Source organism: Poeciliopsis prolifica, unplaced genomic scaffold (assembly GCF_027474105.1).
Source record: "Poeciliopsis prolifica strain line A6 unplaced genomic scaffold, Auburn_PproV2 SCAFFOLD034, whole genome shotgun sequence".
Lineage (NCBI taxonomy): Eukaryota > Metazoa > Chordata > Actinopteri > Cyprinodontiformes > Poeciliidae > Poeciliopsis > Poeciliopsis prolifica.
The window spans coordinates 5,509,731-5,515,730 of NW_026562409.1; positions in this window are offsets into that span (position 1 = coordinate 5,509,731).

Here is a 6,000-nt window from a genome sequence, read left to right on the forward strand (position 1 = left end):
GGCCATAAAAAATAATAATAAAATTAAATAAAACACCCATGTTCCTGGAAAAGGTTTCCTGCAGTAAAAACACACCTAAAGTTATTTCACTTTGACCGGGTTGTAAACTACAGGAGAACAAAAATGTGATAAACATTGGTAAAAGAAAAAAAAAAAGATTTTGCTGCCTGACAAATGAGCATCCAGCAGAATTTTGCCACAGCAAAATTCAGAGGAAAATGGTAACACAGTAAACATGAAGAAAAAAGGAGAAGGATCATAGAGAGAAAATAAACTTCACTGCCTGCTGAAACATTTAGAGCTTGTAATATAAAGGCAGCTCGTAAAACAACAACAAATGGAAAAAGTAATCATCCAGCGATTACTAAAGCTTTAAAAAGACAAATGATTGTCCCATTGTTTTTAATTTTTCTGTTCATATAAAGATGTTCTGCAGTCCACTAAAAGAAGCCATGAGTCTGTGTGAAAGTGATGAAGTTTTTAATTAACAGTACTTTACATATTTAGCTTATCTAATCATATTCTAAAAAGATTTTTTTTAGGTTCTGGTGGTTTTTATTAGTACACAAGAAAGAGAGAGAAAGGGAAAAAAAAAATGCAGCACACGACTCAAGATAGGGAAACAAACCCAGGGACTGCAGCTTCCACATGCCGCTCTTAACAAACATGCCACTCAGCATCACAAGCTAATCAAATTTTAATGGATTCTTGATCAATAAGACAAGTTTTTGCCCAAGCCTATTTGAAAAAGAAATCTACTGAATCATTGTTTCTCATCATGACTAGATATTGTGTCCTGTGTCCAAAGGAAGAAAGAAAAATGGAGGTCAAAAGTGGAAAACAATAACTAATGAATGACTAATTTCCTATAACATGCTTTAGTAATGACATTTTCAGACTGTTTGTAGATCATTTGATGTTACATCCCAACAATTACAAACTTTTGGAAAGTTATTTGGGTCCATGTCCCAGGTTTGTTCTGACTACCTCAGCAGGCAGAGGATCGCGTTGTGTGCCCACCAGTCTTCCTCATCATAAGGTAAAATGTGTCACATGAGGGTTTTTCTTGCAGTAACACCAAATCTCTGACAATCTTTAAAAATGTGGATATTTAGCTGATTTAATCGAACCCCCCCTCCCAAAAAAACCCCTCATGATTTTTTTAACTATGGCTTATTTCCCCAGCTGCTTGGCTGCTTCCCATTTTGCACAAGAAATATTACTGCATATCACTTTCTTTGCATGTTTACACATATTTACTGTTGCAGCTTTATGTGCGCAAGTAGTGAAAATAATTAGTGCCCTTATCACTTCCAATAAGATTGAACTAATTTCTTTTCATTAAATATAGATTCCAGCCACATCTGGCAGAGAAAATCATTTGCAATATCTTTTTGTTCTCGAGTCGAAATGTATGGCCCGAGTGAGCATGGAAATCTTATAAACTGATTGGATATTTGTGTTATACCTTAATTCAACCAGATAGCAGGGAGTTTAATGTTCAGAGAGCAGATTCACTTGTTTTTTTGTTTTTTTTACCTATTATCATTATTTTTTTATATTAGTGCCACACATTGTCAAGGAATTGGGAAATATAAACAGTGGGTTGGCCATTTAAACAGAATTAGGAAGATTTTGGATGCAAACATCCTGCACTTGTATTAAAACACTCCATTTTGTTTTCCCGTCAAGTCTATTATCCTTCTTCTTTTGTCATCTCCTGTTCTGCTCTAATTCAGTTGTTATCTTTTGCACACTGATTACTTCTTCAGCTGCAGCAATGACAAAGACTCATCTCCAAACAGCCAGTTATCACAGGAGATGTGGCCAGAGTGGCTCAGCCGGGGGAAATTAGACTGTTTGTGATTCCATTTCAGATTTGTTGGCCTAATTGTGTTTGCATGAAACATTTTGAGCCTTGCGTGTGCAATGCTGCCTGTACCAGCACTTGTGTAAAAAAAGATCTGTATGAAAAGGAAAATTCATGATAGCATATGTGTGTGGCAACAACAATAGCGGCACCAGCATCGTTATTTTGAGTTAACGCATGGAAGAAAAACGACCTCAGCGAGACTTTGAATGGAAGCGAAAGATGGCAGAAAAATGAAAAGCAGAGATTCATTGCAAGAGGGAATGTGCTTTAGAACAGACAGGTCAGGTCGCACTCTTATACAAACACTTAAATCCATGAATCTTTCATAGTTGGTACTTTAAAGTAAGTGGAGAAAACATTTTATTTCGAAAGTGCGACATGCAGGTAAAGTAAAAACAATAATTTGTTCAAAGGGTTTGTGTATTTTGTCTATTGGTATCCTTTCAGTTCTGTGGTTTAATTTGAAAAGAAATTAAGCTCAATTTTGTGACAATAAATCATTTTGATGATTTATTGGCTCAATATAGACATTCTGCATTTCTGCAAACACCTTTATTTCCATTTCAGTCAGGTTAATTCCGCTTAGTTCAGCCTAATTCAATTTAGTTTGATTCAGTTCAGTTCATACTTGTCTGAACTTTCTTATTAAATTAAGTAAGGATGGTTAGTGCTTATATCCAGTTGTCATATAGACAGATTAAACCATTTTCAGTCAATCATAGGTCAATAATGTACCAAGAGACAATGCATGTGACCCGACAACATTCTTACTACAAGGCAACAGCACTACAAACTTAGCCTCAGTTCAGTTAATCTCAAATAATCTCAATTAAACTCAGTTCCATCATGTTCATTTCAGTTTATGACTTTGGCAGCAGTTCACAACCAGTAACACACCAGGCACTGTAATTTAGAATGGCTGTAATTATACATCGATTTAACATAAACTACTGTTAAAGAATAAAATTGTAGACTTAGTTCTAAAAATTTAAACTAAAATTAGTTTTGAGTGACAAATTTAAATGAAAATATATTTCCTCTACCCCATTTACAGCACCCATAAGTGCTTAAGAAGATTTGATGCATTTAAAAGTAGTGACTTCTCTGTCAGAAAATGCAGATTTATGGCCAAAAACACATCATGAACACTGCACTCTTTCACAAATCAATGAGAGCAAGAAACATGACCAAGCAGCAACAATACAAGTGAGCCTTGAGCTCAACATCAATATCTCTTATTGATTTCCCTTTTTGTCCTGACAGAGAAAAATTAACAATCTTGCAACAATAGACTGTACTATTTAGTCTTCTGCTCCCTTCTCTGCACTTATCTCTCTTCATTTTCCACTACAGACTTTCATTACTCAGGCTGAATGTAATGACTTACTGGTAATAGCAGCAGTTTTTCTTTGCGAGGTGAAGATGAGAATCAGAGGCAGGCGGAGGTGGGAGGTTGCAGTTTCCCCTTGGTAATTGTATCTCCCTGGATCCGGATCCAACAGGGTCAGGGATCATTAAGGTTCAGGAAGAAAGGTCATGGAGAACTGTACAGGAGGAGACATGCCCTTTTGATGGTATTAGCTTTTAGTGGCAAATTGCATCAGCACAACTTAACTCTGCATTAGCAAAATAAGTCTACAAAGTCTTCAATAAACACACATGTTAAAGAGGATTTAAAAGACCCATTTTCACAACCATGCTCAACAATTTTATAACTGGAATAAAAGTTATAGATTGTCTCACAAACTGTGGCCAACATATAATTGTACCACAGCTTTTATGCAGCCCCTTAGTGAAATATCACACTGGCTGCAGGTCCATGCTTCCATAGCTTTCATTTTGCCTATTTATACCTTTAGTGAAATACATATATTTTAAACCCAAAGGGAAATTATAGTCATTGATTTTATTTTTTCAGGTCAAAGTTTCTTTAAAGTCTTTTTTTTTTTTCTCTTTTTTTTTTAACGGCTAAAGCTACAAGAAAAAAAAAAATCTCTTAAAGAAGTCTGTGTTGCAGCAAACCCAAAGCAGCTTCTGACTGAAGACTCCTGATGGTTGTATTACATGAAAGGGGGTTCTTAGGATTTTCTATTATATTTTCTATTTTCAGGAATATATGTCTTTGTAATATATATGGAGGATCCAGAGGAGTCTTCAGGACCGGCCATGCTTCCTGTTCAGTTTGTTCATGTTTTAGAAGAAAGTTTTCTGTTGCTATTATTCCAAAAGATGATGGACTCTCCACCAAACATTTGGAAGATCTTCAGCAAACACAAAAGAACCTAAGTCTGCTCTTTCTCCATGGAGAAAAATTCCTCAGCATTTTATCAAAGCATCCAAAGTTTCCTCTAAAAATTTATTGTTTTTGTTTTGTTTTGCACCACCAAATGATAATAAAGATCAGCTGGGTTCTACTCACATTTCTCACTTCAAAAACATCAAGTTTAAAGTAAAATTATATAAAGTAATTACAGATTAATTCTAGAGTATAATTGGTTAGTTGTTGTTATCAAGTTGATACTTTAGTCTTGTAAGAAACAGATGTTAACTGGAAAAGAAAAATGACAAATTCATCGTCAGAAGATAAAATGTATTACTACAAGGCTTTGTTCTACTCTTTTGTAGACAAAGTGATGCATATTCCTTGTGCAATTGGAAACCATTCCCTGAAAATTCAGCCGGTTTCTTAACATAATCTTTCAACTGGTTGTAATATCAGACATTATACACTATCAAACTATTTTAGTGCTTGAAAAACCAAAGAAATGACATGTGAAATAGCTTATTTCGATCCATGTTCATTACTTAATGTGGGTGTTTTATTTGTATCATAATGAAGGGGAAAAGCACTAAATGACAAGAGAAGGGTTTAGAATTGAACTGAAATTGGCTCAAAAACAAAGAAGCTTCCGTCTAATGGCCGCCTCCTGCGCGGTGGGGGACAGACTGTTAAAACCCCTCCCTCTGCCTCTCCTGAGATGGCGAGCTGGAGTTAAACAAGCCAGCCAGAATGGAGGACTTCAAAGCAGCCCCACACAAACACCTCACACAGGGACCGTCTGAGGGACCTCCGGTCATGTGACTCCAGGCCAGGTGCACTCAGACCGGACCCTTGGCAGGACAGCGTAGTCCCTACCCTTGTCAGTTTTGATCATCAGCCAATCAGAGTGCCTCCCCCCCTTTGAGGTTCCCATTTTGGGGGGCATGGGCCACCTCCCAGATTGGCTGAGCACCTGCTGCTCTCCAATATGCCCACCCGCTCCCCACAGTGTCACAACAGGCCTCTCATTCACACTCCTTCAAGGCCCCTCACCCCAACAACTCCCCCGCTATCTCACTGCCTCTGCCAGGTGGGGCCAAACACATGCCCGCTGTCTCATGAACACAAAGACTTGCCAGCATTGCCCAGTTAGCAGCAAGGATTCCTGAGAGACAGACTTGTGTTGAGGGAGGAGCCCAAACAACAAAAAGAAGAAAAAAAAAATCCCACAAAAACATCCAACCTCAGCAACACAAAAAGCAGATGACAGACAAGACACAAACACACACATTTAAAATTAATTAGACAATGCTGAGAACAAAAGAAACAAAGGCTCAAAATGCTTATGGGAGCTGCTGCCTACAAAATGATAAAATACCTCAAGAATGAAGAAACTCACGACAAAGAAAGGAAGAATGGCTCAGATAGGAAACTGCCCTGTCTGGGGTTTCTTAATTTTCTTCAAAGAGGTCATTTTGACAAATATGTCTGACCATCTAACAACACTGTTTTCCTATTAACAGCAGTGGCATTATGAGCTCCAAAAGTCAGTCAATAACTTGTCTGATTCTCTGGTCTTTTTTTTTTTTCTTTTTTACCTTTTCAACAACTGCCTGCTGTTCTTTCTTTATTCATCTGCATGTATGGCACCCTCTTCTTCTCCTATTAACCTGTCCCTCTCAGCAGACGATTTGCAGCAATCTCAGTCAGGCAAAACCAATTCGACAGACAGTGTAAAGCTCTTCACTTTGCCTAAGCTCTGATTGGAGCTCTTGAACTGAAAATTATGTTTTCACAGCTTTCTAACACTGAATTAATGCCAATTATAATAGGCATTTGAGACGAGGAGGCAGAGAAAACAGCTGCT